The 6447-nt window shown below is 42.9% G+C and overlaps 1 long non-coding RNA gene across 1 annotated transcript; it reads right to left on the bottom strand.

Moving 5' to 3' along the window:
* Positions 1-3840: 3840 nt before the first annotated feature.
* On the bottom strand, positions 3841-4495 carry LOC112078547 (uncharacterized). Its single transcript, XR_011478734.1, has 3 exons — positions 4352-4495; positions 4206-4261; positions 3841-4107 (listed from the first exon to the last, which is right to left on the bottom strand). It is a non-coding gene; the product is annotated as an uncharacterized lncRNA (long non-coding RNA).
* Between the last annotated feature and the right edge of the window lie 1952 nt (positions 4496-6447).

The following is a 6447-nucleotide window of genomic DNA, read 5'->3' as shown; positions in this document are numbered from 1 at the left end:
GCCATGGATCATCACTGGAGGCTTCTTGCCATGGATCATCACTGGAGGCTTCTTGCCATGGATCATCACTGGAGGGAGGAGACGTATGGGCAGTCTGGTACGTTGAGCTGCCACAGGGCTCACCAGGCTGGGGAGACATACGGGGGGATTAGTTCTAGGCGCAGGCACAGGACTCACCAGGCTGGAGAGACATACAGGAGGCCGTGTCCTAGGCAGAGGCACCGGATACACTGGACCGTGGAGGCGCACTGGAGGTCTCGAGCTAGGAGCCTGCACAACCCGTCCTGGCTGGATGGTTACTTTCGCCCTGCAGATGCGGAGCGCAGGCACAGGACGCACTGGGCTGTGTAGACGCACCGGAGACACAGTGCGCAGAGCCGGTGCAGGATATCCCGGGCCGTAGAGACGTACTGGCGGCCAGATGCGCTGATCCAGCATCCWCCGACCTGGCTGGATGCCCACTCTAGCCCGGCTGATTCGGGGAGCTGGAAGGTAGCGCACTGGGCTGTGCACGCGCACTGGAGACACCGTGCGCTCCACCTTATAACACGGTGCTTGACCAGTACGACGCTCACCACGGTAAGCACGGGGAGTTGGCTCAGGTCTCCAACCTGACTCAGCCACACACCCCATGTGACCCACATTTTTTMGGGGGGAGCTGCCTCTCGGGCTTCCTTGCTAGCCGAGTCCCTTTGTAACGCTGCTGCTCTGCTCTTGCTGCCTCTAGTTCCTCCTGTGGACGGCGATAATCCCCAGCCTGCCTCCAGGGTCCCTTATCGTCCAGGATCTCCTCCCAATTCCAGGAATCCTGGACACACTGCTCCTCCTTACCACGGTTCTGTAACGCTCGTCTGATGACGAAGGAGTGGACCAAAGCGCAGCGTGGTACGTGTTCATAATATTTTAATAAATTAGAACACTTGAACAAAAATAACAAAGAGACAAACAAACATTTCTGTAAGGTAACTAAACTAAACAGAAAACATAGAAATAAAGAAACTATAATGCCCACCCTAGTCACACCCTGGCCTAACCAAAATAGTGATTAAAAACCTCTCTATGGCCAGGGCGTGACACTATAACTCATCTCACATTAATCATATACCTTGCACATGAACCACCGCCCATTTGGGGTAAGAAAAAAATGAATGTATTTACGTGTTGAAACCCTTCGTTTGTCGTCAATCTCGGTCAGAACCACGCCCTCACGAAGTTTGTTTTGGTGGACTCTCCCGTGGGTGTAAGGCTCTGATTGTCCACCAGAGGCCACATTGTCCTTCTTCTTAGTTGTCTGTGCTTGTAGTGGAGTGTTTTCAGCGCAGATATTCAGATGCACCATGAGATGGGATTTTATCCTACACACCTTGTGTCTTTAGTCAGTTTGAAGCACTTTACACTCACAGTTGCAGACTGGCAATGTTCAGGTCTGGGAGTTATCTTCTTCACCTCGGGTTGAGGTTAAGTAATAACCATTTCCAACATGTAGCTAAATCTCCATGCTTTTCTGGTCTGGTATGTTAATTCTTAGCAAGTACTTTTAAGCACTTTGGCCAAAGGGGGTGTTCCGTCATGCTGACATGAACTCTGACATCACTCGTGGCGTGTCTAGTCACTGTGCATAGTTTATATGAAAAACAATTCTCAATAGAAACTAAAATCACATTCCTATCTTAACAAAAATAATTTCATACATTTTCATATCACAGACAACGTATTGGATGGGAAACTTGACAGATAAAATGTGTACACTTTCCGAGTTACAGTATTTTTCTTGATACCATTAATGACATCATAAAAAAACAATGTGACATGATTATTCTTTAGATCCCCAGTTACCATTCCAAACATTCGGATGTTATAAATATTGTTCCAGTGTTTACTTCTTGGACATTATAGTTTTGGCGGGAAAAGGTCTTCTGTAGACAAAAMAACATTCCTTTACCAATACTGAAGAGCAAGAGGGAGATCATGTAGTCAACAAAAAATGTGAAACATAAAGATATATTTTATTTTTAATAAGATTCTTCTCAACAATTCTAACAATTAACAAATTTAGTCAGTTGCAGTTCATATAAGAAAATCAGTCAATTGAAATTAATTAATTAGGTTGTAATCTATGGATTTCACATGACTGGGCAGGGGCTCAGCCATGGGTGGGATCCACTTGGGAGCCAGGCCCAGCCAATTCTGGGTTTTTCCCACAAAATGGCTTCATTACAGACAAATACTTAGTTTCATCAGCTGTCTGGATGGCTGACCACCACTTCACCTGTTGCGTTTACATTTTTGTCCAGTATAGTTTCCGCATGACAGTGTAGATGAAATACTGCAACCTGTCCAGTAGATGGCAAGGTGTAGGCCTGTTCAAAGCACTAACTCTCAATTCTGTGACATGGGGAATCAGATTGATGCTATCAAATTATTTTCTCTAAAAACATTTTAAAAACTGTCAGATCAATCAGACCCTGGCTACCAATTGATTCCAGATCCTTCAGACCCCCCCCAAAGGTTTCAAAGCAGCCCCAGGGGACATTATCTCAGTGCCAAATGTTCTTTAATCAAACCTTTTACTATTGAGTCCACTTTAGTTCCTCCATAATCAGATTACCCGTAACAAGTCGCTTGCCGGTCCTAAAACATCAACTTCCCGCTCACCACGTTGATTTGTCATTCCTCCATAAACTGTCAGTAACTAGTTCCATGAAAAATTCCTACACTGTCAGAACGCTAAGAACAGTTCTTGAAATAGTTTCACGCCTTGATACCAAGAAAAGCAAAAGTGAGTCACCAGGCAGGCTTTCAGGTTAACACATTTAATGGCCCCAGATTAAAGTTAGCACAGCATGCTTCATCAAATGCACCTTTTAAAGTCTGAAAGTTCCTGTCAGGGGCAACCTCAATGGTATCAGGTAGAAATGGATTGTGCAGAAGGCCACATTGAGAGTTCACATGTCTGAGACACATTTTGTACTTCTTACAGCTTTAAGTTGAGAATGCATATACACGATCGCATCCATGGGTCTGCCATACCAACATTGTAGAACAGGCAAAATGGGTCAACTTGTTTTAATGTTTCTGAATTAGGCCAAGGAGAAACTTGTGTCCCTGGGACAGGTTGACAGGCAATGGTACGATGAGGTAAACTGCATTCACATTCTTTAGGCACCTATGGTAACAGGCAAATTACTGTAAGTCAAACACCCTACACAAAAGGGACAGGTAAAGTATGAACACATGAGGGAGCTCTGACAATGTAGAGAACTTTAACATTTGAACTACCAGAAACAAATGTAAACAAATCTGTTTACACAAGTGTTGTGAACCACATTCCCTTTTACTCCAGACCCAGTCTGTTCCCAAACAGCAAGCACATGGTAGGTAGAAGAGAACATATTTGAAGGAGGAGGTATTTTGAAAGTCAAATTMTTTATTGAGCAAATCATGCAYGAGTAGCAGGAACACCAGGCTAAATCAAAAGCATAACCGTAGAACCTAAAAGTGTGTCAGTAATAAAACCAAATCAGATGTCAACTTTAGTTGTGCGGTTATAAAAACAAATCCTACCATTGTAGCGTCCACCTATGTAAAACAATTTGCATGACTATGCGCCAGTGAAGGAGAACCTCATTTCAAACAAGTGCATTAGTTGGCATATTTCCCCACCTCAGTTACCTTTGCCCTTTTCTTTAAAGGGAGGCACAGTAACAGGGGAAAGARGATTAAGGAGTTGGGCAAACCAAATTATGATCTCCCTATCTAGCTTGTTGAGGGGTTGGGCCGTCTGTTCAAGGCCTGTCGCTTCTGCTGAGGCGCGGGGGCCGGACGCACCTGCTGAGGCGCGGGGGCCGGACGCACCTGCTGAGGCGCGGGGGCCTGACGCACCTGCTGAGGCGCGGGGGCCGGACGCTTCTGCTGAGGCGCGGGGGCCGGACGCTTCTGCTGAGGCGCGGTTGGCAGTTGCATCTGCTGAGGCATTTGGACCGGACTTCACACTTGACAAGGCATTGTGTTCAGTAGCTTTAGCATTTGGCCCAGACACCACACTTGCTTGGGCATAGGTTCCAGTTTGTTCAGGTCCAGTGTAGGCAGCATGCCCATTAGCGTTACCTTGGAAACAAAGAAAATATTGTGGTAAAATGCCAGCCTTAAGCTATCGGAACTAGACTACTGTGATTTGAACTGAAGTATGTTAAACAAAAACACACCTTTAAGGCTTAAACAAGTTATCCCTCCAATTAGCAGGCAGCAAATCCAAGAAACACTACAAAACATTCAGACAGTTAAACATAAATAACCAGTGAACACTTTAAAACAAGATAAACCAACCAGATAAATACATTGAAAAACTAACCTCAAAGAGAGTCCAAAAGTCACAGCCATTTTAGTGATCAAAACCACAACAGTATTCAGAACTAATGCTAGACAGACAGCCTGCAAGAATATCCCTGTTGCTTTGTCTAACAGCTGTTTTGGTTGCACCTCATAAAGGAYTCCCAGACCCTTCTAACCTGGCTGGCTAATTATGTACAGCTGTCAAGCCAATGAACTTCATTTCAATCTCTGGATTTCATTCAGCTGGTGTGAACTGGTGTGCTGGAGGGTGGAGTTTGCACATCATGGACCAATCCGACGGTATTAAAGAGTGAACTCTACCCAACCATACCGGATTGAGCCAATTGTTTTTCAACAGGAGTCATCCGTTAACGTACGGTGAACAACAGAGATGAATGTACGACAAAAAAAACACACAAACCAAATTCAGTGGTAACCACAAAAGTGTAGAATAACACATATGGAGTAATGCAGTAACCAAAAAAAGTGTTAAACCATTCAGAACATTTTAGAATAACACATATGGAGTCATGTAGTAACCAAAAAAAAAGAAGCAGCTCCTTAACTTCTCTAGGGTAGGGGGCAGCATTTTCACGTTTGGATGAAAAGCATACCCAAATTAAACTGCCAGCTACTCATCCCCAGAAAATAAGATATGCATATTATTAGTAGATTTTGATCTTCTTCATTGGGAAGATTCCTAAGCGACTTGCTTGCAGTTCCTACGGCTTCCACTGGATGTCAACAGTCTAGAGAAATTGGTTGAGGTTATTCCTTTGTGTAATGAAGAAATACGGCCATCTTGAAGTCGAGTCACTCTAGGTGTCCTGTGAGATAGAAGCGCATGACCAGAAGGCAGGCTACGGTTGGTTTTAATCCTGTATTGAACACAGATCATCCCGTCTTCAATTTTATCGATTATTAACGTTAAAAAATACCTGAAGTTGTATTACAAAAGTAGTTTGACATTTTTTGGCAAAGTTTACAGGTAACCTTTGAGATATTTTGTCGTCATGTTTGAGCAAGTTGGAACCTGTGTTTTTCTGGATCAAACGCGCCAAATAAATGGACATTTTGGATATATCGACGGAATTAATCGAACAAAAGGACCCTTTGTGATGTTTATGGGACATATTGGAGTGCCAACAACAGAAGCTCGTCAAAGGTAAGGCATGAATTATATTTTTATTTCTGTGTTTTGTGTCGTGCCTGCAGGGTTGGAATATGCTTATCTCTCTTGGTTTATAATGGTGCTATCCTCAGAAAATAGCATCGTATGCTTTCGCCGAAAAGCCTATTTGAATTCTGACATGTTGGCTGGATTCACAACCAGTGTAGCTTTAATTTGGTATCTTTCATGTGGTGATTAATGAAAGTTTGATTTTATAGTAATTCATTTGAATATGTGCTCTGCATTTTCTCAGGCTTTTTGCCAAGTGAGACAGTAGCGTCCCGCCTAAACTCAGATTTTGGGATATAAATATGAACTTTACCGAACAAAACATACATGTATTGTGTAACATGAAGTCCTATGAGTGTCATCTGATGAAGATCATCAAAGGTAGTGATTAATTTTATCTCTATTTCTGCTTTTTGTTACTGCTCTCTTTGGCTGGAAAAATGGCTGTCTTTTTCTGTGATTTGGCTCATACCTAACATAATCGTTTGGTGTGCTTTCGTCGTAAAACCTTTTTGAAATCGGACACTTTGGCTGGATTTACAACAAGTGTAGCTTTAAAATGGTGTAAAATACTTGTATGTTTGAGGAATTTAAATTATGGATTTCTGTTGTTTGAATTTGGCGCCCTGCAGTTTCACTGGCTGTTGACGAGGTGGACGCTACCGTCTCACATACCCTAGAGAATTTAATTATAATCACTATGTTTACTTCACAAGCAGTAATTATACCAGTTGACTGCACATAGCATGGAACAATAGTGGTGACACTCACTCCGCAGCAACCCAGACCCTCTACTGTCGGAGATTACACATACTGACTCAAATAAATAATTTAAATGAATTCAAAAATAATATAAATCAGTATAATTACGTTTCATTGGACTTACCAATGGAATCATAAGTCGTATTTATATTACACTGCTCAAAAAATAAAGG

This window comes from Salvelinus sp. IW2-2015, unplaced genomic scaffold, assembly GCF_002910315.2.
Source record: "Salvelinus sp. IW2-2015 unplaced genomic scaffold, ASM291031v2 Un_scaffold5846, whole genome shotgun sequence".
Lineage (NCBI taxonomy): Eukaryota > Metazoa > Chordata > Actinopteri > Salmoniformes > Salmonidae > Salvelinus > Salvelinus sp. IW2-2015.
The sequence above is the reverse complement of the archived record's forward strand: the minus strand, read 5'-3'. Positions and strand labels throughout refer to the sequence as shown.